The following is a 27,311-nucleotide window of genomic DNA, read 5'->3' on the forward strand; positions in this document are numbered from 1 at the left end:
GCTAAAGAAATATGTTTGATAGGAAACTTTTTTGTTCCTAAAAATGATTCTCTATTGTAATTTCCAGGTGCCAAGTGAGTCCTAGATAATTAGACCTGAAAAAAGAGAAATCTTTTAATATTTTAAATCTATTTTATAAGATTACACTTTTCAACTGGACATTTTTAAAGATTTTTTTAATATATAGAATTGGCATACAGAAAGTAAAGTAGTATGATGGTATTTTTTATCTCCATATGTTATCAGTATAAAAGAGTTCAGCCTTTTAGTGTTGGATGAAAGAAGAATGTGTGATCCACACTTTGGTGAAATAAATCAGAGCTCTGGTAGAAAATTGATGTGATTAAAAACTAAGAAGCAAATTTTTACTTGGGGATTTCCTCCTAAGTAGTTTTTTTCAAGTGAAGGTACACAGCTGCAAGCATATTAAGAGAGATGTCCTGTTAATAAACAGCTCCTTACTCGGTCTTAGTTAATGTAAGAAATAAAATAAATGAAGGAATTTGACATTGCTGTCACCTCAAGAATCAGTATCAATGACTGACATATTTTATAATTAACTCTGTGGCTAATGTGGTAAGATGCTCTCAGAATATATAATTACCTTTTTCTTTCTCAAAAATCTGTAGAAATAGCAAGCTTTGAGGCTTAGAAGGCCCAACTTTTTCAAAACTCATAGTAATGCTAGCAGAATTCAATTATTTTTGACCTGATCTGAGCCAAAAGGCCCAGCTTTAGAATCAAATACCTACTCCAGTAGTGCCACTGTCCCTCCATATTTATTAGCATTGCTTTTCCCAGCCCAGGTTATGAAGCATTTTTTAACTGTAGCATCAGTAATTCTGTGCTGTCAATTTTCTATACAAAATGTTCCTAATAAAAATGTACATCTTATGATAGCAATTTCCATCCAGTTATTTAAATAATTGGATTTTAATTGAGTTGCAGTCAGCAGAAAAGTGGCATTGATTGATAATGGAAGTGAGAATTTGATGGTTCTAAGTTAGCAGACTGTAACACTATTTTATTAAAAGAAGGCTGATTGCAATCAGAATGCAAATGTTAAATAATGTGAATCATATATGCTCTTGGAAATGCGTGGAAGGTACAATACTTTAGCAATCTGAGGTGATGCACTTTAAAAGGCAACTTTTTAGAATTTAGAATTTATTCTGGTTTAAATATCTGTGATTTGGTTTTTTATAGAAATAGCTCCCCAGCCTGTCGCTTCTAACACTTCTCTGGTCTATTTCTGCAAATGGAATTTTGTAGAATTAAGATGAACTGGTACCTTCTGTTGGTTACATTTGTGATGTATTGCATATCCTTTAGAGTATAAATACCAGAATTACACTTTTCATTTCAATAAACAGTTCCATCTCTGGCTCCAAAAGCATTCAATTAGTTGAAACATAGATACTGTATATTCCTCCCAAATATATTAATACAGATTCCAAATACATGAAAAAGCAGCTTTGGGGATTTTTTTTTTTTCAGAAAGATCTTATATTTCTAGGCTCAGTTACTCCTGTGAGGTGTCCCCATCTTCAGGGCACATATGCCTGTAGCTGGTTGTGGTACTGAGTGCCACTATGCAGGGCTGGGTGATTTTTTTTGTAGCCTGGTTTCACTCAGCTTTATCCCCGGCCGGGGTCTATGTACAAATCACCAACGGGATGGGACTGCCAGGAACGTGCCTTGAGCTGTTTGATTTTCCGGCATCAGTCTCATTACAGGGTTATGACAATGGGAAGGTGCCAGCAGCTCACATCACAGGCAGCAGACAAAGAACTTAATGTTACAACTTGCTTTATAAGTTTTTTGACCAATCACACAAAGCAAAAGCAGTTTGACAGTAGTTCTATCCAACCACTATAAGCTCACGTACCTTTGGTTAAAACAATGCCTGCTTACTTTGAATACAATACCTACTTGTAAGCCTTAAGATACAATGCACAGAGCTCCATTATTAAGTTTAGAGCTTCCTAACATCTTGCTAGATAACTTTTCTGTAGCTTAGGGAGTTATTCTAGACAAGTGTTAATATACAGACCATTGTTGTATTTGTCCTTACTTTTCTACTTCTTACATAATTTTTCTGCTGACCTATCTCATGGCTGCTGCTTAGCTCTCATCACAGTTCTACTGTCTCTGAGACCTGCCTTTTGTAGATTTCCCAAGACCCTCTGATTTTATGGATTCCCACAATTCCCCCTCTCAGTTCACCTAAAAAGAAACCTTCATAACTGTTTCATTTATTGCTACTTTGCATTTTGTAGCTTTATTATAGTATATCTGCTTATTACTTACTTAAAGCATCTTTTTGGTCGCACTAAGCATTGCTATATCACAACACAGCAATTTTAATGCTGTGGAAGTCCAGTTCGTTCAAAGGGCATAAATAACAATTGCAAGTCATTGTTCAAAAAAGTCTCGATTCCAAGGCCTTAATTCAAAACCTTCCTCCATGTCTACACCTTCATCCACCATCTCTGTGAGATTTTGAGAGCTCTCTGTGAATCCATTTCCTACCTCTCTCTTTGATAAAAACTTTGATAGTTTTGTCCATCATTTGTCGCACACACCGAAGTATGCACAGTATTACTACTAATATAACGACCAAAACACCCAACACATATGGACCTATCTTACAAAGTTCCCTTAGCCAAGGTGCAAAGCTCCATTCTTGGAACAAGTCATCTAACCAGGATCCACCATCTTCTTTAATTGGAGCTGTCAAATCTTTCAGCTTTTGTACGTTTTTTTTTTTTTTTTTTGTATGGATGGATTCAGAATGATCAGACAGGTTCATACAACACAATCCTTCAAATTCCTCACAACCATGTCCATGTGCCAGTAAAAGAAAATCAATTGCTGCTCTGATTTAAAGGGTATCATGTGTAACACTATTAACATCTGTCAACATATCACTGATTGCAGTGGATATGGCATTGGCTTGTTTACAAACATCCAATCTGATCTAATTGTTTCAATACCATTGCTGAAGCCAGTTGGGGTAAAAACAAACCTGCTAAAACTCTTTTCGCAGCATTTCTGCTGATGGCTGTGACAGAAATAAGCAAACATGCAGGTACATTGGAAGGCACCCAGACTGCTCAGTTGGTCTTGACCTTAGCTGAACCTAGAGCTGGATTTAGGCAAAGTAAAAGGCAACACGCCTTGTGCTGTTCTTCATGCTTGTCTTGAATGTGGTTTGAGCTGGGCTGGGAGGGCAGGACACCTCTGGTCTGTGTATCCCCTCTATGCCTTCCATAGAACAGACCTGCAGGTGTAAAAGGTTACTGCCTGTGATACTTAAAGACTTTGTGGCCAAGGGAGAAGTTTCCAGTGCTCTGTGCCTGGCATGTCATTATTGTCCCTGTCTGTGCTGTGAAAGCACTTTCCTTTCACTCACTTTCTCAGCAAATGCCAGTGAAATATCCTCTTTTCTGAAAGTGTCAGCTTGCTGTCAGGTGACTTCCTGAGCAGTTTCCTCAAGTGACTAAAATCCCTCCTGAAGCTATTAGTTGTCTAGTTACCTCAGAGTGGAGCTCAGACTTAGAAAACTTCTTATTTTTCCTAAAGGAAAGGAGAAAGCAGACCTTTAATTAACTCCTTCTGCTGCCAGTCACTGAAATGTTCATCTAAGTGGGAACAGGGGGATAATCATCTGCTGCATCTCACTTTCCACCCTCCTAGGAAACTGAAACTGCAGTCTGTGTCTGTGGGTGCTGTGTGTTGGACTTGAAGACTTAGCAGCTGAAAGGAAACTGAGAGAGGTTTTTCAGAGCAATACTTGCTGTAATAACGTTCTGAAATTAAAGCAGCAGGTTAACTTGGTGTTTCTCTCTGTTTTTGGAATCTTTGAGGGGAACCAGAGTGTAGACACTGGGGGTATTGTGGGATAGTCAAGTGACAAACTCACCCTCATGAAAGGTATGCTGGACAAAGGAAATGCTGCAAGCTGGGAGGGCAGCAGGATTCACAGGCTGGATGGAAGAGATCTGGTTGTTCCCACCAAATATTTAAACACTTCTGGGTTTCCAAACTGGATATCATAGCTCCAGGTTGGTAGAGCTATAAGACGATAAAAGCTTCCTCCATAGCTACCTGTCTTTGGCTTGTGGTGGGGTGCAAGTTTTCCTCCATAGCTACCAAGTCTTTGGCTTGTGGTGGGATGCAAGTTTGCTGTCTGTAAGAATGGGAAAGGCCTTTGGCAAATGTTCTGGCTTTGGCAGTTGCTTCTTTCCATGTGCACGAGCTTTGTGACCAATATTAACTTCCACTGGGTTGTACCACCCTGCATTTGTTCATTTCATTCTGCTGCAGCCATAAATGATGTTATAGCTCAAATGTCTGCTCACACTACATAAAAGGGAGAATTCTAATACATAATTTATTAAGCTGAGATTTCTCTAGTAAGCCATTTTAGCCTGGATAGAGATTAAATGACTAATTCTGAATACTTTGGAGTGTCATGATAGAAAGCGCAAGTAGCTTTCCCAGAAGCTGAAATTTGTATCCTAATATAAAAGAAGGAGGGCAGTAGGATCTAGGTATGTTACTGGGATTTTGTTGGAGTGAAAGTGGCAAAGAATATTCTGCATTTTTACAAATCAAACATGATTTAGTGAGTTAGAGCCAAAGCTCCTAGTCTGAACATGCTTGAGAGAGCAGTGATTGTAACAGAATAGTCTCTCTCCTTGGCAGTGTAACAGTACTTGCTTTTGTACATTTAGAGGTGTGTGTATTCTATGGTATTCCAACTGTGCCAGTGGACAGGACTCCCAGCATCTCTTTCAAAAAGCAATTTTGAAATGTAATTGTGCTTTCCTCTTCAGCATTAGCTTAATCTTTCTTCTTTTGATAGTGTAAGCTCTAACTAGAGAGAGAACCTCTCTCAAATCCTACATTTCAGCTAGGAGTGCCTCAAACCCTGATTTTAAATCTCAGTGGGTATTGAAAGCAGTTTGTTTTCAAAGGGGCAGTCCATGGCCTTATATTCTGCCTTTTCACATGACAAGTTTTAAAATTCTTTTTCATGATGGAGGTTCAAAATGGTATCCCAGAATTTTTTCTGGTACACAAAAGCCAGAATTGCTGGAAGGTTTCAACAAAGCTTTCTTACACTGAGAAGAGAAAGGTTTTAATTTTAGAATCTTGTCCCATTTGATGATGGATTTCATAATGGTCAAACTGACAGCCTGCTTCTTTCTCCTGTGTTTGTACTCACCAAAACAATCCCACAAATCCTGTGGGAAGAGGATTTTGATGTTTGACTGGCGTGCATCTTACAGCACTGAAAACTGAGGACATTGGACATGACTGAGATGTCTGGAAGGGCCTGTGACTTGTGAATTATGCCAAATTCCCAAGGAGGCAAAGTTGTCAATTTCCAAAAAACCTGTCCAAATGTAAATTAACAGTTAAGCACTGTGTTCTTTCCCATGCTGCTTTTTAAAAGCGGTTCAGGGAGTCGGATACTCTTGTATACACAGTTTCTTTATGTCAGTCTAAACAAAATGTATTTTATTCTGGTTCATCATTATTAGATTCCATAATGCATTTCTGCATCTTTTCTCTGGCCTTGGACATCTTAACTCCTATCTCTGACAGAGAACTGTCTTGCTGGCCCTCAGATTTTTGGTCAAATAGACTTTACACTCTGTACTGAAAATGCTCTGAGGCACTGTGTGTGTCATAAAGTTTGCACATCTTCTGTGATGATTTTAGTGCTATGTCTGTCAATGAATTGAAGCCTTATGCTCTCAGCAGGACCTCGGATTTCTTCCTCCTCTGTAGTTTGTTGGACCCCTTCAGGTAAAGCATTACCACCCACCCTTAGAGAGGATTTGATGAGCTGCAAGCTTTTAACATTCATACACCTACAGTGATTGTTGATGCATGTGATTGTGTTCAAGCCAAAGTAACTCCATTATCTATTTTCCAAAAGTTCCAAAATTGTAAACTTGTTTCTGTTCTATTTAATGCTTATGGCCTGGAGCCCTAGGGAGAGGAAGATCTGGCTACAGACAAATAGTTTACATAGTGAGGATGTGTGTGTACAGTAGAAAACATAATTGACTAGGAAGTATAAAACACTGTGGTGGGTTGACCTTGGCTGGTTACCACCAAGGCTGGTTGCGACTTGACTGATTACCAGGTGCCCACCAAGCCTCTCTATCACTTCCCCCTTCTCAACAGAACAGGGAGAGGAAAATAAGATGAAAAGTTTATGAGTTGAGAGATAAGGACAAGGAGATGACTTACCAATTGCCATCAAGGGCAAAACAAATAATTTCATTTATTACAAATTAATCAGAGTGGGATAACGCCAGATAAGAAAAAATCTAAAAAACGCTTTCTGCCCATTCTTTCCCTTCTTCCCAGGCACAAATTCACTCCCAAGTCTTCTGTCTACTTCCCCTGAGCAGTACAGGGAGGTGGGGAATGGAGGCTGTGGTCAGTTCATAATGCTTGTTCTCTGCCATTCCTTTCTCTTCACACTCACCCTGCTCCAGCATGAGGTCCCTCTCATGGGAGACAGTCCCTCACAAACTTGTCCAATGTATGTCCCTTCCCACAGGCAGCAGTTCTTCAGGAACTTCCCAGTGCAGGTCCCTTCCAGGGGGAGCAGTCCTTCAGGAGCTGCTCCAGCATGCATCCTTTGGGGAGCCACAGGTCCTGGCCAGAGGACCTGCTCCTTCAAGGCCCCCTCAGTGCCTGCAGGTGGATGTCTGCTCCACCATGGGCTTCCATGAGCCAGAGGGGATAACCTGCAGCTCCACAGTCTCCACCATGGTCATCACCATGGGTCGCAGGAAAATCTCTGCTCCAGCCCCTGGAGTGCCTCCTCCTCCTCCCCCTCCTTCTTCTCTGACCGTGGTGTCTGCAGAATTTCTTTCACATGTTCTCACTTCTCTCTCTCAGCTGCTGTAGTGCAGCAGTGCTTTTTTACTCTTTCCTAAATGTGTTACCACAGAGGTGCTGCTGCCATTGCTGATGGGCTCAGCCAGGTCAGCCTTGGAGCAAACCACAACTTGCTGGGTCCTACACAGGGACAGGTCCTGGTGCCTTCTCACTGAAGCCACCTCTGCAGCCTGTCTGCCATCAAACCCTCACCACACAGACCCAAACCACACAACAAAGCTGTTCTGTTACTCACTGCATGCTATGTTGTCATGTAAATTTTAGCTTAGATAAAGCTCTGCGGGTAAGTAGCAAAATGCTTCTTCAGAATGCTCTTAAATGACTAATCCCTTCTAAACTGATTTAATGAATTCATCACATGTTTGAGATGCCTTCTGCTACTATGAATAATGAGTAATTTTCATACATTTAGGTGCTGTAGTATAATGTCTGCACAGTTGTTATAAAGAAGTAACTTAGTATGCCATGCAGAGCAAGCTGTGTATTTCTTCATAGAAATATTGAGGTGTTGAAGTTCTGATAGGCCTTTCACTAGCAAATCCCATTAAAAGCAATGCAGTCGTCAATAGATATTAGATATTTAGATATTTAATCATCAATAAAATTGATGGAAGAGCTGGTATGGGTGAAATTCAGCTTCCAAATCACCTTAAAATGGAAGAATATGATTCTTTTATGAAGCTGGTGCTAAAACCATAACTGCCTTAGTTATCTTCAGTTAAGAGAATATTTCCTGTTCTGTGCTATTGTAGATTTATAGGTTTTCCCATGCTGGTCACTAAATTCTTAACTATCATTTGCACTCTGATCACTGAATTAGGAATTAAATTTGTGCTGACTAAATTTGTAAGCCCAGAATTCTGACTGTTTGACAATGTGTTTTCTAACAGAAAAACACATGGAAACATGAAAACATGGAAAACTATGTCAATGTTAAGTCAATAAAGACATTCCAATTCTATGTCAGTACTTGGAAGGAAAATGCAGTGAACAGAAAGAGTTCTGGTCAGCCAGAAATTGGAGTTAAGCACTTCATTCATCAATCCAGAAACTGAATTGATGCTTGGTTTGTTTTTATCACATTTTGAGGAGACCTGCTTGAAATGTCTTTGAAATGTTTTTTTATCAGTGACCCATAAAATACTCAGTCTTAAATATAAAATAAAAAATTCTGACTTTTTAAAAATCTGTCAAGTGTCCTTAAAGTTTTTCTATAAATGAGAAAGCTGTTTTGAGTAGATGAAAAATGCCCTTAACAAGGTTGATAGTGAATTAAAATAAAATTTGTTTTCAGACTGTTTTAATCCTTAAAAAAGACACATTTGGCTTTTGTGAAGGTATTTTCAGATGAGTAATAGAAAGTTGACGTTAAAAAAAGGTTTTGTCTCATTTAAACATGAGACACACACCCACACCAACTTGTTTATCCCAACAGAAGAAAATGCATTACTTTGATTTTTACCCTCCTCCACCCACATAGACTAAAGCATAGAAATAATTTTAATACAGAGAAAAGTTATTCAGAGTGAATGAGGATTCCCCAGAATAGCTCCCCCAAGCCTTTTTAAAATAGAAAATGCATTTCCTAGGAACTGAGGAAGTTCTAAATGTTGGCCCACCACCAGGGACAGAAGACAATAATCCAAAAGAGTTTAGCTGCTCTTACACAGTCTGGGAATCTAGTCTTCCTAGTGAAAAGAGTGAAAGGAAGGATTAATCCCAATTTCAAACTCATACTTTTCCTTACTAATGTGTTGATTTAGAGAAGTAGATGTGCAATATGTGGAGTCTGTCTGCATGGTGTGTTCAGTATGCGCGTGCGCTCCACCACCTGCTCACAGTCAAGTGGAATGGGGTCCTTTAGTCCAACCCTCCACCAAGCTTGCAAAGAAGGGACTTTCCAGGGGAATTCAAGGAATTCCTACCCTTTCTCCAAAGCAATCATCTGCTTACTGTGACTGAATGGCGAGAGTTTGAAAATTTTTCTGTGTTTCCAATTTAAAAAACAAGGTACAAGGATTTTTTGGTGCCTGCCATCTCTATCTGTGCATAAGAGTGTGTGTGTGCGTATATATATATATATATATATATATATATATATGTGTGTGTATTTGTGCAGTGACTGACTTACTGCTGAAGCTCCCAAGTAAGTCCAATGTCACAAACTCTAATATATTCATGTTGCTACCCAGGCTCTTTTGCATGTGTGTGTCACATTCTATCATGTATTATAATTGCACTAATTATGTTAATGTCATGGTAACCTCTGTGGCCTAGTGGGTTTATGTTTTGGTATAACCTGGTGCTTCACTGTGAAGCACTACTGACCAAGCAAATGACAGAACAGTGACTTGATACCCTCCATTTTTTCTAAAAATGATTTTTTCTGGTCTGGGAAGCAGCTGGGTCCAGGACAAAACTTATTAAAGGAAATGATTTCCTGGCATAACAGCTTTGACCTTCTGGTCTCCTCTAGGGTCACTAAGGGCTGAACTCATATGACTGCAGATCCAAACACAACCTGTTCAAGGTACTCCATGAAGGAGAGAAAATGCAGATAACTGTGCAACATGAAAGCTGAGTTACATTGGCCAACTTACATGTTTGAGCAATCAAACTTTATGATCTAAGTGATCCAATTGATCCTTTTTGGCACTGCAATGAAAGCTGAAATAACTGCTCCCTATGGGACAACAAACAAACAAAAAAAAAGGAAAGCAGAAGAAACTAAGCTCTGGAGGTTGCAGCTAGGTTGTATAGAGACTTTGTGATCCTTGCTCCAGACCAAAGGCTTCTTCCAGCTCCTCTTTTCTGGCTGAAATGTTCTTTCCTGTTTTCTTGCTGAAATGTTGAGACTTTTTATCATAACTATGAGCTTTTGGTCAGTGAGACAAAGGAGGTCCTTCTCTTCTCTGTGTGCCTCAGCCAGGTCTCCACAGTTCCTCTGAGGGCTCTATTTGCTGTGCCACATGATGGGCATAGAAGAAGTAGTTCACCTTAAATGCAACAAAAAAGAATCCTCTTAAGATTTTGTGTGAACCAAAGGAGTTTCCCAGTTTGACTGCAAACACTGAGAGGTCAAACTAACCTATGTGGGTAGACAGCTGATGTTTTTCCTGTGTCCATCCTTGAGAATCAGCCTTTGAGCTGCCTCTGGATGAGCATCTTGCTGGGGGAGAGCAGCCAGGAGCGTGCCACACTGCTCAGCCTCAGGCCTGCTGCCAGAAGTCACACAGGTACCTGGGTGTCTGATGTCAGCCTGCTCTACAGGCTGCTGCCATTCCAGGCTTTGGAGTGTTTGATTCTGCCTCTGGAGTGAAGTAACAACCAGGCGTGGCCTTGTGAGAGTTTCTGAGTTTGAAATCCAGCACACTTTGCCATCATGGGAATGAACCAATTGCAAACAAAACCGCATAGGGCACCTTGCCAGTCATCTGCTGGAACTGTGGCTACCAACTGTTCCTTCAGCTAAAGTCAAGTGTTAAGGAGTGTGTTGGGCTGTGCCTCAGTGTAAGAACTTTGAGAAATACATTGAGAGTAGGATCACAAATCATCCCCTCTTATTTGGTGTTAATTTTGCAGCCAGCAACTGGGTTTTTGTTCAAACTGTGTATGATTCCTTCCTCAAAAGGAAGTGCACTTTGTTATGTGCTATGTCAAACATCTGTTTGAATTCAGATTTTCAAACAGAAATGTGACACTGATGTAGAATGTAAAATCCCTATACAAGTGAATGTACTAAGCTTTTTTTTGAGTATGTTTTTCTAAATTAGCAGACTGCAGAGGAGTCTTAGCTCCACTTGAAAATACCAGTATTCTCCCTCTTATAGTGGCATTTTTTGTTGTTCCAATTAATTTTCTCTTTTGCTTTTTACATTACAAAATGGGGTGTGAACTTCAGCATCTTATGTGTTTATATATGTGTATATATAAAAATATAAGGACACACACACTATATATATACACATATATACACATATATATACAGTGGTGGGCTACTCTGAGTATACTCAGTGTGCCCAAGTGCTGTCCTTACAGGACTTGGAATGGGAATTTCACTATCCACAAGCAGCCATGCAGCTGGACATGAAGGGATCATAATTAACCACAGGTCCAAACCCATTGTCTCTCTATGCAGCTGCGAGAATGCACAATGTTTTCACCAGGTTTTTATCAGGGGCTCAGTCTGCTAAATCCATTTTTAATTAGTACAGCATTATGAATGTGAAAACCCAATACTCAATTAAAGAAGTGTTTGGACTGTAATACCACCATATATACCTTTGTATTTCTTTTTGTTGCCATCTCCTGGGGTCTTTTCCAAACACAGAAAGCAAACACTCCACACATGCACTTCTCCAACTCTTTGTGACTTGGCAAACCACATCTACATTTCCCCAGCATTCCCCAACCTGGCTTTACCTTGCAATTCATCTAAACATATCGTTCCTCCATGTTAAAATTTCAGAGGATGTGCTTCCACCATTCTGACATACTTCATGGTTGGCCATTTCTCCCATATGCTCTGTAATAAATATACTACACAACAAATTTTTTTCATTATTCATTTACACAGCTGATGCCAGAGAATCCAAGAAAATTTCTGCCACAATAATTTTGTAATACGTCAGATGCTTTACTTTTGTAAGCATTGTCTTTGTGTGAAAATACAGAATTATGTTCCCCTTTTAGAACCTTCTTTTTTACTTTGATTCTTAAAACAACCCACAAAAAACCAAATCCAAACAAAATACTGTAAAAGGATCTAATGTTATACCCAGGTTGACTGTTATAGATACATCTGTGTCTCCCACCTTCAAGGTTGATGCCTGGATTTAGTATAAAATTTAAATGTCATGTAAATTCCAGCATTCTTTGTAGTGCTATAGAAGTGAGCTCGTTGCAGTCATCCTCTAAGTAGGGAGATGTGCAATTTGTTGTTTTTCAAGGTTTTGCTGTTACCTCACAGTAACTGCAAAGATGTTATTTATGGCCAGTTATTATCTTGATTAATGAAAACAAAATTGCTGTTGATTTCCATTACATACTTGATCAGATGGTTGGCTACAGTGGAAATATGAGGATGCTGTAACCTTTGGTCATGCTAAGATGCAAAGCAGTAACAGAGGAAGAAAATAATGTTAGCTCTAACAAATGGATATTGGTTTTGCCATTAGAAATTTGATGTAGTCCAGAAATATTAACCTTTGGTTTTCCTTGCCTGCATTTTTCAAATTGCTTAAGCAGCAAATCTTGTAGGAGTAAAAGTTTCTGTGGCTTACATGTTCTCAGTAATTATCCTATACCCTTTCTGAAAGAGGAGATTCCCATTTAGTCCAATGACAAATTCATGGAGTGAATGGAAGAAGAAATAATGAAAAGCTTTTATTTGGAATGTCATTTGGGATCAGTTATATCCTGTAACATAAAAGAATTATAGTGGTCTTTTTCAGCAACCTTGAAAATGGCCATTTGTGTTTGACAGTCAAAATAGTTCATAAATGACCTTCAGCATTCATACCCAAACCATTCTGTAACGCAGATGCAGCCATGAAGGGAGTCCGGAGAACTTGTGGCTTCTGGTTGGTAGTATATTCCCAAAATGTATAAAATTTGCCTAAATTTGCAATTGCTCTGTCATTTATGTAGCATATTTTTTAGTGATCTGAAGGCATAACTTCAAAAATACTGAGGGGGTGTTTCTTGGTATGCTGTCTGAGAATCTCCTTAAATATTGCATATTGCTTGTTTCATCACATTTTCCAATCAGTAAGATTTTCCAAACCCCATCATGCTCTTCAGAGAACTGTTTAGAAAAAACACTTTGTAGAATTATAAGGCCCCTACCAAATTAGCTTTAATAATATTTTCATTTTATTACACGTTGGAATTTCTTTTCTGGACATTTTAAGGTATACAGATGGAGTACTTCATCCAGAGGGCTCATATGGGGCTATATTTCTTTATTTCCTTTTTTTATAAGATACTGAATGATTTATTCTCCTTATGTGAGGGGAAACTGAAAGATAGAGGATTGACTTGCTGTCTTGTACAGTGATCCTCAGTGACAAGGAGGAATGGAACCAGGATTTTGTAGTCATGCTGTACTCTTTGTAGAAGACCCTTGAAGGTCTGCAGCACGTGGCATAGGATGTGAAATTATGCTTTGTGTAGTGGAAGAGCAGACTGATTTTGTGCTGCAGTCTTGCTAAGGGCCTTGTGTCTGCTTTGAAACAAAACCCAGCCTGTAAGTATTTAATAGTGCATACAAGTGTGCTAAAGAAAGCAGCTGAATGAGCAAAAACAAAGGACAGGGTTGTCAGGAGAGGCCAGAAAAAAGGTGCTTGAAACACAGGCTTGGCCTTCTTCCCCTTGTTGAATGCTGCATGTACCAAGAGAGCCTCTCAGCAGAGAAGCTAGTTAAACAGAGAAAGAGACAGGAGACAAGTGGAGCATCTGGTGTCTCTCCATGGAGGTGGGTGAAAGAAATCTGGATGAATGGAGCAGCTGATGCTCTGTGATCCACAAAGCTATAGGACAGCAGTTGGTGACTGGGGAGAGAGACAGCTCAGTGTTTCAGTTTTACTACACCAGGTGGACACAATAAAAACAACAAAGAGCAACCTCAGATTATCTCACCAACTTTTCCCCTTTCTGGCCCCCAAAGAAACCCTTCAGACTGCCCCATGTGACAGCCTGTCTGCTGCTCCTTCCTGACAGGAGAAGCTGCAATGCAGCAACATCTACACTCTCATGATCTCCAAGGAATATTATTAAAGCAACCAGCAGAAGAACATGAAGATGTCTGGTGACATTACTGATCCTTTTTCACCTGTCTGTATCCAAAGTTGCTCTAGTACCCAAGACTTAGAAAGTCTGTCACGAGACCATGGTGTTATCCACTGCATTGTGTCTTATGGCTACCATAACACATCCTTAAGCCAGGGCCCAATTGGACTCAGAGAATAGTGAGAGGGACCCTTAAACATCATCTAGTCTGACTGCCCTGCAGGGAGCAGGGACCTCGTCAACTAGATCAGTTCTCCAGAGTCCCATTCAATTAACCTTGAATGTTTTCAGCAATGGGGCATCTACCACCTCACTGGGCAACCTGGTCCCATGATTTACCAAACTTTGTTGTAAAAAATGCTGCTTCAAAAGCTGTGTGACATGGGTATGAGGCCCATGTCTCCCACTGGACAGGTTGTGCTGCTGGGCCTCTGCCCCAGTGGTCATCTAAAGCAATCTTAGTTGGTATTTCCATGTGGTACCCACATAGTGCATGATTGATCCTGGTGCTCCTGCTCCTCCTGTGTGAGCATGAGTGACAAAGCTGCTTTAAGGACCAGAATAGATATAACACTTGCATCCTGCAGCCTCCCAGTTTAGAGAAACAGCATGTGATCGAGCTGCTGCTCCTTGGTTGCTGGGTGAGTGCCAACTGTGGGTTGCTGAGACTCCCCAGACTCACTTAGCAACTGTGGGATTTGACAGTGGCTTGTCACACCATGCTCAATGCCTACCCCTGCCTGAGCACAATGCCAGGTCATGTTTTCCTTTGAGATTTACTCTGCATGTGGGATTTGCTGTGCTCTGCCCACCAGCAGCTGAGCCCCACACCTTCTGAGCAGCCTTTGAAGGTGACCAGCTGTGTCCCTTCAGACAGGAGGGACATCTCACACTCCATGAACCAAGTAATATTCTGAGTTGTGGGATCACCTTCTCAGGGGACAGGGCTGGAACCAGGAGCCTGAGGAAGCAGGGAGAAGGGTGGTTTTGTTCCACATGAGCAAACAGGTCTGCTGGAGCAAGCAGCTAGAGATCAGTGGTGGTTGGCTTTTCACGTCCTTGATGAGCCTGGGGAGTCAGGTAAGAAAGGCTGACCTCTCAGAGATCTGGATTTCTCCTGATTTCTTTCTCCATTCCCCTCACCTTGCCTGAAGAGATGCTGGCAGGTAGCAGAGCTAGGCAGGATCCCTTCCATAGAACTGCTTTGTGTTGTGGGAGTGGTGTGTACAGCCAATCTGTTATCAGACTAGACTGCCTTAGCTGCCAAGGGTGGTGGGGTCTCGGGCAGGGATGCATCCTCTCAGGGATGCAGTGAAGAGCAGGCACAGCCTGCTGGACACACCAGGCTGGGCAGCAGTCAAGAAGGCAACATTGCTGCTCCAAACTGAGGCCATCTGGTGTGTGCAGATCTTCTGAAAGGGCAGCTTGACAGTGAATATTGGTCATTTTACCTTAGAAGTGTCAAGGCTAGTTGGTCTGGAAGAAAATAAGATTTTTACAAACATTACTATTCTTCTGAGCTATTTAGAGTTTTCTAGCACAAACTGTTCAAAAGAAAAACTCTTGACTTGAAATCTAGCACAGTTCAGTGCAGGGTATTTCATGGTTTATGGAGCTGTGTAGTAAAAAACAAATAGGAGTAGTTCTTGTGTCTGGGAGCCTCCTCAAATGGATCTGATACCAGTGGTGAACACTTCTACTGAAGAAATCTCTCATCCTTCTTTAACCAGAGGTTTCTAGTCTCTTTATTTTGTAAATGCTGAATATGTACTCTGCATGTTCAGTAAGGCAAGACTGAGCAGATAGGAGTAGGGTGCAAAGATGCAATAGTAATGATAATGATAAGCTAAACAAATTACCTTTGTAATATAAAGAAAGCTAATGTTAGTCATTATTTGACTGTTGCTGGATCCATGACTCTTTAGTTCCCATGTGCTTATCTTAGGATGTACTAATCATGATTGCATTAGGAAGCTTCCCATTTTATTTTTTGTTTAGGGTATTGATATAGCAACTTGCGTTAAATGCAGAAAAAGAGTAACACTTTAATAGCATAATATTAATTGTTTAAGATTGTTTTGTGACATAAATACTCTTTGTTCCACATTAAAAAGCTTCAATTGCCTTTAGACATCCTAAGTGATTTAGAGAAACAGACAAATTATTTAATTTTGATTTTGTTTCATACTCCAATGAAACAAACAACAGATTTGGAACAAGCTGCTTGCTAGACATTGGAAATTAAACTGCTCTTTTTATTGGGCACCGGTAAAGCATCTCTGCTTTTCCTCATGGCAGACAAGCATGAAATACATTGACTCATGCTTGTGAGGGTGCCATCAAGCTCCTTTTATTTCCTTGATTATGATTCTAGTGCTGCCACCCAGGCAGGAGCTCCCATTTGATTTCCCTTGAAACTTGTGCTTTCCAGAGAACATCTCCCCTCTACAACCTGGCGTGAGTTACATTGTGAGGGATGGAGTTACAGGGCTCTACAAAGCTTGTAATTTAAAGCACTGAATGCAGAACAGCCAAGCTTTTTTTTACCCCTTTAGCTGGGGATCTGCCTGCATGCAGCATTAGGTGAGCCTGGAGCTTTGGGAAACAACAATAGCACAATTTTAACTGATAAACCTGTTTTGATAAGGCCGCTGTTGAAACCAAGGTTTTGATGACTGAGTGTGATATTGTGAAGAACTCTTGTTCAGGTCACTCTTGGGCCTTTGTAGGTCTTCTCAAAACTGAAAGCAGCAGTGGCAGCTTTTTGCAGCAGGGTGGGAGCTTGGGGTGAGCGAACCACTCACCCAAGTGCCGGGAGCAATCCTGAGTGCTTCTTATCTGGTTTGCTTAATGCAATCCAAGATTAAACGTTTAAAGGCAGGTTTCTTGCTTGCATGGCACTTTTTCAGGCTCTAAAAGTTCTATAAATAACCTGTTCTCACCTGATTGGTTTCAGTTCTTGTACCAGTAAAATATTTGCTTTTTTGTCTTCTTTTTTTAGTTCTGTCCTGGTATATGAAGGCTTTCACTGCCTTTATCACTGTGTTATCCCAGGGTCTTTTGGTGAAGCAAAAAGCAAACCCACTAACATCTGAACATCTGCCTCATGTAGTTTATTCTTTCTCATCTCTTTTCCTTGGAGAAGTAAATGTATATTCAGTATCCTGGTTTACTTTGGTTAGGATTTTTAGTACATGTATGTTAGAGAAGGTGGAGCCTATGCACCAAGAACAGCAAATGGTAATAGCTTCTCAAAAGCAAGTTGAAGTAATTACACCTAATTACATTTTCTTGATGAGATGCATCTTGTGGGCAGTATGGTTATTTTCCCTAGCAGTGAAGGGCTAAAGGGTTGTTCACTGGAATGACTTCTGTCTTTTAAAAGACAATATTTCCTCTCTTAAGTGTTTCAAGAGTGTTACAAATATGACTGTGCAAAGATCAGCAGACACTATGGCAAGCCAATGGATTTCCTTTTTTTTTTTTTTTTTAAGAAAAACATGCACTTAAAAATATTTCAATCTTCGTGTTTCACAGGGCATTTTATTTGGTATTTCTCGATTGTACAAAATTTAAGTGGCTCTGTTAAATCTGACTTATGTTCTTCATACCAGTGCTACTGAAGAAAAAAGTGTGTTTCCTCACATGAGAATACTAATTATTGCATGGTCTCTTCAACTACAGAGAAAACTGTTGCTTGTTTCAAAATTGCACAGGGTTTGAAGGTCCAGTTGCCACAGTTGATGTATTTTGATAATGAACTGAGAGCACTGCCTAAGTCTCTGGGGCTTTTTTAACTGATGTTCTTGCAGCTTCTCTCTTTTTTGCTCTGACTCACATCTTGGATGCTGTATTGTGTAACCTGCCAGCCAATTGCCTGGTATGAAAAATTTAGCCGCAGGGATTATTATTAAATATGTCTAATAATTTTCATATTTTAGTGATCTATTTTTGGATCATTATGCAACCCACTACTCAGTGGGACTAGGCAGAAAGGATAGGGCAGGACTGGGTGCTGACAAACAGACACCACTTGGTGTGCTCAGCCAGGCACTGGGGCCCTCTGGGCACAGGTGCTCTGTTTAAAGCTGTCTTGCTTTGCGGTGCCTTGTCAGAGCCTCCCCCAAAAACAAAGCCATTTCCCCACTGAAATCTCTGGTCTCTGTGGGCAGGGGGCTGTTGGGAGGACCCTTCTGCTCTCAGGTGGACATGACCCTGAACATAAACCACATGTATTTACGTTTTTGTGTGTAGTAGGGAAGGATGTAAGTGCGATTCAAAACAGTGTCAATACATGCTGGAAACTGCATAGCAAATCACCATATGTTCCAGAGGAAATGCCAAACAAAGTCATGATTGCTTTATATGTGCACAGCTGACTGGCAAGCATTAAGGCAGAGTCATGATGGGGAATGCCATCATATGCTTTTCTTCTCTGTGCTATATCAGAGCATGATTAGAGCCCATCTGCTTCCCTTGGTGCTGGGAAAGGGTAGGAAAACATTCAGCCTGAAGTTTTGCTGCTGGAGCATTCACACCAGGACAAAAGAAGCTAAACCCAAGGAGCTCTCCTGGATATGTTTGTTCTCAATTTCCTTTGAAGAAGAAAATTTTAAAAAATTATTTAAAATTCTCTTGCTTCTGCAACTTGTACAGCTCTGTGTGTGTATTTGTGCTGTGACAGCCTCATGTTTTTTGGCTGTGTTCTCAGAGCAGGCATGGCTGGGAACAAACCTCAGCCGTGTGTGCTGCTTGGGCTGCTTAGCAGACCTGGGGAGGGGGCAGCAAGCATCTCTGTTCTTTTAAGCTGTGCCAGCACGGAGTGTTTAGTGCCTCGCTAAAGCCCTAAGTGCAGGTGTAAGAGCTGCGGTATTTGCTGACATGTTTGGCAATCTGTTTGCGTTCTTTCCAAACTCTTTAAGGATACTTGAAATATCTGATAGAAAGTCATAGAAATGACTAATTACTCCCCCCCCCTTTTTTTTTTTTAGCTTTAATTTTAATTGAAGCCGATTTATTTTAAGTACAGTAATTTAGCCTTCTCCAGACTAGGCACCTCTGTGGCCTGCAGTTCTGTGCACGATAGCATTGACTGCTGTGACACCTACTGGCCGAGGCGGGCAGGGAGAAGCCTCGGGGCTTCCTCCATCCCCTTCCCAACGCAATTCCATCTCCTGATGAGCCGGGTCCCTGCGGGAGCACAGCCGTGGTGCTGTCCCTTGGAACGGCTTCTTTTAGACGTCACCTCCTTCAATGTCCCGCTACTTTGTGCATTCAGAAAGCCGGAAAATCACCCTTCTTTTTGTTTATAGCTCCAGTCCTTTCCATTCCTAACAGCTCTTTAAATCTTCACCCTCTTTGTTTCATCTGTCTTACCTTTACTCAAGTTTCTTTTTTATCATCCCTTAATAGTATTGGGAACTGCAGGAAGTCACTTTGAAGCCTACTCTGAATTGCCTTCCTTTCCTAGAACAGTTCTTCTTCATTAGCTGTGACCATTTCTTCAGTGCTTGCAACGTATTACCATTCTTATGACCTGTTTAGGCATTCCACTTTTCTGAGAAAGGTAAGGAGCCATTCATGCAATTCCTTCTATGAAATCTCATACCTGAGGAGCTTATGTGAGTATTAAGAAAAATGGAGTTTTTCTGTATATATAAAAATAGAGTTCTTAGTAATTCACAATAAAAACAACTTTGCATCTCCACTGAACAATGATGAATGGATTACATTTCAGGACTGTAGGGAGATTTTCTGTATACTTTTTCAGAGGTATAGTTTTTCCAGCACTCCAGCAGTCCTGTAATCTTCTGAAAATGCATTCTCTTCTCTGTGGTTCTGGAACATGCCACCAATGCAAAAAGTTATGCAGAGACCTTCTCAGGCTGTTCATTAAAGACAATTTATATTTGAAAAGCTTGAGTAGTTCCAAATAATTTAAAATTGCATGAGGTGACTTGATTGAATGTGGTAGATCTCAGTGGCTGATAGCAAGGAACCCCTGCTGTCTCCTCCTCCCTGTTTCTGTGCATGCTTCTGTCACTTCTTTTGTGTCTGGCAGCTCCAACACTCTTCAGACCCTTTCTGTAGCCACATTCAGGTCGCTGAAGTGGCAGAAAGAGAGAGGATGGGCCATGGAAATTCCAGTCTGATGAGCACCATTGGGTATCAGAAAGGGACACAAGGTGGCTGGGAAGCAGGGGTGAGGAAGCTGCTGGAGTGGAAAGAAGGTTAGTGAGGTTCCCCCTTTCTGGCAGCAGCAACCTGATAGATTCAACTGTTGCAGTGATTTTCCCTATGGAAAAAAAAGGTTTGTTGTCTCTTGCTGCCTTTTCCCCTCTCTGCTCTGCTCTGCCAGCTCTGTGGAGCCCTGCAGTGAGCTGTGTGTAATGCTGCCCTTCCTGTGTCTTTTCTCAGGTTTTGGGCAGCTCCTTGCATTATGTTTTTGGAGCAGGGTGTGCCCAGCATGCCTCCTCTCTCTCTTCTTCCTTGGGGGAGAGTTCAGTTTGCCTTTACAGCACAAAGTAGTTCCATACCAATGAACACAAGACTTTTGCAAGTGTTTTCCTCTAGAGCTGATATGCTTCTAACATAGCCCTGGAATTTATGGAGCTGGGGAGAAAATGGGAAACTGAGCAAGGTTTTACATTCCTTAAAAATTCAGTGAAAAGATGAGATTATATAGGTTTTTATCACAAAAGGTTGTGGTATTGAGGATTTGCATTGGTAGTCTACAATAATTAGAAACTGTGTCAGTCTATAATCTAATGAAGAATGAATTGAGATGAGTTAACAAGCTCAGCATCGAAGAGGAAAGGACAGAATCTCTGTCAGACAGCTGAGATGGTCAAAGTTCTGTTGTTCACAGACTCCTCCTGAGCAGATGAATTGACTTTGCTATGCCAACCACCACAGACTTACTTTGTTTTTCAACTTGAAGAGATCTGTCCTAGAACACAAAATATGCCAGTGATGGCTATTTTACTTGTCTGACACTATCCTGATTCCAGATTTCATTTTTAAAAGTTGGGTTTGGGCAGTGATTCATGTTACTACAGGGTGCTGAGAAGTTCCTGCTGATCTGTGCCCTCACTGAGGGCTGAGGACAGTGGTTGTGATGGTGATGTTTCATGATTTCAGCTCAGTAACAGAAAAATGCTTTTAGCAAATTGAGACCCTCAGACTTGCCTATTGCAGTCACCATGTCCAAGGTACTGCTCTGAAGCAAGAGTGGTTAAGGCAGAGGATGCATTATTCTTGTTGCAGTGATGGGGAATTAATCTCTCTCTCTGTAGAGTTGGAAGTTAGAAAAGAGTTCAGTAACTTGTGGGATTTCCTAAGCCTCTCAGGGTCCAGTTGCCCATAAAAGTCAGTTAACCTTATTAATAGTTTCACTCTACATATTTCTTATTGTTCATCCCTTGTCATTAAATGGCCTGCCAAGGTTCACACAGGAAATCTCTGACAGACCCAGGTACTAAACCCAGATGGCCAGACTCCCTTTCCAGGTGCTTTCTGCACTCCGCTTTCTGGGGTGGCTCTTCTGTAAGCTAGATCCCGAAAAAGAGACTGTAGGTCAAGTGGCAGTTCTACAAATCATAATGCCTATCAGTCTAGAAACCTACAAAGCAGACCTGCATTTGTAGCCATTTTTGCACAGTATGAGTGTGTCTTTTAATGACACATCATTGAAAGATACCATTTGAAATATTGAATTATAGAAATCTCTGAGTCTTACTTTAATCACAGTCCTATGCTTAGCTAGACAATCCAATCTAGAGACAATTGACCTTGACTTAATTATATACATTTACAATGATTAATTTGTGGTGATGTCATTTATCTGATGGTAAAGTTCCAGAGAGTGAGGGACTGCAATTTAATTTCACTTGTCCCTTGTGCTGTTGTGGCAGTTTGACTTTGGCCTCAAGATGTAGTGGGGCACCGTGTCCTTTAGAGGTTTCTCTGTGAGCTGGCTGGAGCCAGAGTCTCTTGCCAGCTTTTGGTTACAGCTCAGACAGAGCTCTGTCACCCTAAGAGAGCTCCAAGCAACACAGTTTTGCTGTCTCCAGTGCAGCCACTAAATTAAAATAGTTAAAATCCTTTTTTTTTGTTGTTGGTTTTTTTTTTTTTTTTTTTTTTTTTTTTTTTTTTTTGTTAAATTCTTGCTGTGAGATTGCAAATCCATTGCCTGGAGGAGGAGTGTCCAACCTGTGAACCTCCAAGGACAGTCTGGTTGGTGCTGTACCCAGCTGTTTCCCACTGGGCCCCTCAGCAGCAGAATAAGGACTGGATGGGTTTTCCCCATGCTGAGCTTCCACTCACCACCCTTCTCTGGTGTGTGAAGGTGCCTTGAGCTGCATCTATGTTAGCAGGCTCAGATACAGCATGTGGGATTGTGCTAACATCCTTTGTACCTTGGTGATTCTTCGTTGGGGTCTCTAGCTTATCAGAGTGACCCTGAGAAGAGTTCTAAAGTTTTTTCCCAGCCCGGCACTTGAAGAAGGAGTCAGAGCTCTTCTCGGTCCCAAGGTTGTTTATTGTTCCTTATCTATAAAATATTTTCACCTATCCAGCTGAGGTCCACTCAGCAGGACAGTCCAGGCACTCTGCCCTGGGTGGTGTTATGTCTTTATACTAAAAAAGTACATATACAATGCTTACAATTACTTTCCAATACCTATCACCTATGTTAGACAGTGAGCTTCTACTCTAAACCAATCTAAAAGTGCCAACATCACAGCAAAAGATGGAGGCCAAGAAGAAGAAGGAGAAAGGCTGGACATGCCCAGATCCCTCCATCTTGCCCCCTGAACCCCCATACCAAAAACCCCAAAATCTGCTTTTTCACCTTGTGATAAATTCACTATCATTCTACTTAATTTGTCATGACTTGCAGATCGTCATCTAAGGTTGGTAACTTGCTCCACGGGTCATAATCAAACCCACAGGCATCTTGGGCTCTGTGCCAGGGTCTCTGAGCCCCCTGGCAGGGGTCTTGGCTGCTCAGGACAGCCAGAGGGATGTCCTGGGTCCTGACAATTCTTCTCTCAGTTCCAGCTTTTCCTTCTCATGCTGAATCTCCTTCCTGGCATTGTCTCTGCAGAGCCACAGTTTGTCAGCATGCCTGCTAAATGTTTTCAATCAGTAAATGGTGGCTGTTAGGCTTACGTGCACCTCCTGTACTCAACGTCACAGACACCAAAAATAGAAATGTTGATTTTCTTTCTAGCCTTGTGCATCAGCCTCAATAGTGGAGGATTCTGCACCTTTGTTACATTCTTCTATTGCATTACAGTACAGATCTCTGATTGAATACTAAGTGTTTCTTATTCTATTCTATCAAAAATCACAATGAGCACTCCTGTTATCTGTCATTGTTATGTTGAGCCTCTTTTTTTGTAGTGCAAATAACAATTGCTTGTACAAATCTTGTGCCTCTTGCAAACATCTTTGTGCTTTTCTCTCAGACCTTAGCATGAAGGCAGTGCCTTGCCTATAAGCACTGAATTAAAGAGGGATTTTGATAAAGGTTAGCAGGCTGGATGTAGCTTTTCAGTAACATGTTTGCTTAGTAAGAATTAATAGATCTGTAAACTGTTAGAAATAACTCACATCTCTTTCTGGCTCCTGCTTCTGCACAGAAGGAATAGGTTTGGAGTAAAGTCCAAGGATCTTGTAGGGACATATGCTGCCCACCTCCAGCTCTTGTCTAGGATTTGTGTTGTTGTATTAGAATTTCAAGATTACAAAGCAACATAATTGAAGCCATTTTGCACATCAAGATGAAGCCTGTTATGTATAAATCCCCGAATTACAGTTCTTTCCTTCCTTTTTGTGACTTCTTGGAATTTTTAATTTACATTTTTGCTGAAACTGACATCTGTGGGTTTTATGTTAGCTACCTTAGTAAAAGCTTACATCATTTCTTAGGAAATATGCACTCTTTGTTACTAAGTCCAAAGAATATTGTCAGTTGTCAGTTATACAAGGTAACGCTGCCTGAACACAGTAAGGGGAAATAACTGTTTGCCCTAAAACATCTAAAGGTATACAGATTTGGCCTGGTGAAAAGCTGATGTACAATGTTGTAATCCACACTTGGTGGTGGAGGTGGCTCCAGGGTTCCTCCACAGTCCTTTCTGTGTTCAAGCACTCCCATGCATGCCTTTGGCTCATTCCTGCTCCAGAGCTGTGCATGCAGTCGTTCAGCTTGTCCTGAAAAATGAGAGTGCTTGTGCTTGCATTTTTACCAGCGCATCTTTTGAGAATGTATTTGCATGCTGTGGTTTCTAAACCTTCATCTGGGGGGGGGAAGGCAGTTTTGCAAAGCCAGTGGAATTTCTGCTTTCCTCTCAGTTACGTAAAATGAGGGGAAACAAGCGTGGTCCAGGACGGTAACACACAGTTATGGGGCTCAGGCTGAGTTGGTGTCTTAAAACAAGTATTTACTCAACTGGCTTAGGAGCATAGCTGCAAGCATGGAGAGATTGCTCCTCTCAGAGGTCCATCTAGCTGGGTGTCTGGTGTGAGACAGTGTCCAGCACTACTGCCTAGGGGACAGCACAAGTACAGGAGGGAAATGTCACTGTGCTGTTTGGAGTAATCTCCTGGCACCCAGCCAATTAGGGGAGAGGGTCAGAAGCACTCTGTATTTAGTAATCCTTTGTGCATTTTTCTTCTGTGACTTTGTCCTGGTACCTTTTGAGTCCTCTTAAAACTAAGCCTTAAAAATTCATAAGGTCCATGGCAGGGAGATCAGAAGGTTAGAGAGCTGTGTGAAAAAAGCTGCCTTTCTTGTTTTGAACCTGCTAATACCATTCAATACCACTTAATTCATCATCAGAAGAGAGGGTCAGCAGCATTTTGCAATCCTCTAATTTGACACTAATGATTTTATAGCTCTCTGTAGACAGCTTCATGTTTTCCTTCTTCTTCTTCCCTCTCTTCTCTTCCTATCCCCCACCCCCAAGGTAGGTGTGAGACTACTTGTCATTCACAGCTTCATGTTGAATTTGACTAATAAAGCGTGATGAGAAAAAAATTATGATGCAAAATTGTTTTCACATTTTCAAAGTCAGCTGTTCATTTAATAATGGTTAAGTTAAACCATGAAACACATTAAAACACAAAACAATATAGTTAAGGGAAAAAAACCTTGAGAAGAAAATGAAACATTTTTCTTGCCTCAAAGTACATTTTTTGAGGATGTTTTCAGGAGCTTACTTCAATTTTTTGAGTGCACATAGCAGATAACAGGGGTTTTCTTTTCTCTTTTGAAGAAGTGAATTGTCTCTCTCAGGCCTTGTGCTGCCCTGCAGCTTTTCAGCTCTCAGACCTGTTCCACAGTGGGAGCCAGGTCAAACTGGCAGCATTGGCTGGCTTCACCCCAGCTGTGGGACACCATCTTCTAGCCAAAACCCAGGATGCTCAGGGTCTGCTCAGAACCAGGTGTCACAATGAAGGATTTGGTCTCCCTGCAGCCTTTATGCAGATATTGATACAGGAAGTTTTGGTCTTGCCATGTCTGGTTTGTAGCCATCCCTCTTTTGAATGCTTTAACATCTAACTGTGATTTAATTATCAGTTTAATTCTGAAAGTTTCAGTCTGACTGCTTACTAGAAAGTTAAAAATAAAGCGCAAAGAGCCCTCAGCTTAAGTATTTTCTCATTTTTTTCCAGTTTTTATTTTTGTAATACTATAAAGGTAATACTACAAAGCTCCAGACAAATATGTACACCAGGCAATTTTAGTCTTCTTACATCCAAACTGTCCACTTCAGAAACTCCAAGAATATTCAGCTAGCTTTAATCTGTGTTTATAGCTAACCTGCAGAATCATAAAACCTTCTCTATTACTCTGCAGAATTAATTAACTGTGATATCTGACTTTTCTCAATAAATCTGAAACACTGTGCAGTTGAATACATTATTTTGCTCCTAGCTACTAAGGCAGAGGTGTTCCTAAAGATTACTTGAACACTCATGGCCTGATACTTCTGATTTTTGGGTGGCCAAATCTTTGGTTGTCTGATTGGAATATTTTGGACCTTGTTTTCAGTGAGCTGGAACATATCTATGCCTGTCTCAATCAGAAGTCTAAAATGGTAGAAACAGAGATTACTGTGGAAAGGTTGTGTTATCAGCCCTGTGTTAAGCACAAATCCAAAGCACAGCCCCTTAACACCTACTGAGAAGAAAATTCACTCTATCCCAGCCCAAAGCAACACAGGCATATAAAAGAGCTAAAGTGGCAAGTCAGAGACCACTGTTTAAAGAAAGAAAAACATATGGTCAACAGCTTCTAGAGAAGTTATTGTAATAAAACCGGGAAGAAAATCTGAAAATAGCACTAAATGGGGGATACAGATATGAAAATGATGGGTTTTTCAAACTTACTCCTAATTATGTGCTTTTTAAAAAATGTAACTTGTGTATAGCATGAACCTAAGTATTACTTTTAGTTGCTGGTATGTTGTTGTTACTAAAACAGTGTAGGAAGACAAACTGAAGGAAATTCAGAGTGTGGCAAATTATTAAATACCTTTAGACAGTTTATTTTAAAAAATATGGTCTTTCAATAAATGCAGTATGCATTAAAATACAAATGGTTAAGAAAGAAAACAAAAACTAAACAGCAGAAAATAAGAGCAATAGAAGCTGCAGCTTTGAACTTTTTTTACTGTGGAGAAATGTCAGAGTAACATCATGTTTGGTGTTTTATTCTAAGTAACACAGGGGAATACTGGAGAGACTAGATGAGTCTTTGAAGCAAGAGGAATATTTTACAAACTGACAATATGCAGCCAGGTGAATTGGTTAGGTGGGTGAGTGGCTATAAGCTTGCATGACTCCACAGTGTATTTTGTCCCCTTCTCAAAAAGCAGATTTCTTTTCCTGTAACCCAAGAGAGAAAAAAGGTTAGAGTGCATAAAAGTGCATATTTGTGGCACACTGTTCTGTGCCTGGCTGTTAAGTGGGTCCAGCCTAGATGCCAGCTGAATTTGGGAATGTCTGGCCCAGCCTGCTGTCCCCTGGCCTTGCTCGCATGCACTGGGAGGAAGGCACAGGAGGGCTCTGCAGGTGCTGTGCTGGAAGGGTCGATGTGCTCGGGTGTCCTGGTGCTCTGAGCTGGGGCAAGAGGAGTAAATGGTGCTGCTGGGCTGAGCCAGGCTCTGCCTCCTCTACTTGTGCACAGGAATACCTTGCTGTGGTAAAGGGAATGGAAATATTTGCAGAGTAAGGTACCACTTACTCGTAATAAAGCAGTGCGAGCCTAGTCTTATATTAATATTTATTTAACACCACAATGTTGAGTGAATAGTGCTGTGGAGGAGGGAAGCTATTTATTTTTCACACAGCAGAGGCATTTTGAAAACCAAGAGATGGCAATGCAAAGTCACTCAGAGGAGTGAGCTGCTGAATGCTGGATGTGTGTGTAAGAAATTCTGGAAGAGCGTAGTGCTTTCAGCTCACTGGGTGGAAATTAAAAACAAATAATCTGTGTGCCAGCAGGATAACAGTGAATGATTTTGGAACCCACTGTTGTTTTCAGATTTATGTTTTTATTAATTTACTTCTTGTTTTTAAAC

At 40.9% G+C, this 27,311-nt stretch overlaps 1 protein-coding gene across 1 annotated transcript in view; it reads left to right on the top strand.

Annotated features, from left to right (window-relative positions):
* The window catches only part of KCNH1 (potassium voltage-gated channel subfamily H member 1), a 176,402-nt gene that overhangs the window by 104,739 nt on the left and 44,352 nt on the right, over positions 1 to 27,311 (top strand). The window lies entirely within an intron of this gene.

The sequence above is a fragment of the Ammospiza nelsoni genome, chromosome 3 (assembly GCF_027579445.1).
Source record: "Ammospiza nelsoni isolate bAmmNel1 chromosome 3, bAmmNel1.pri, whole genome shotgun sequence".
NCBI lineage: Eukaryota > Metazoa > Chordata > Aves > Passeriformes > Passerellidae > Ammospiza > Ammospiza nelsoni.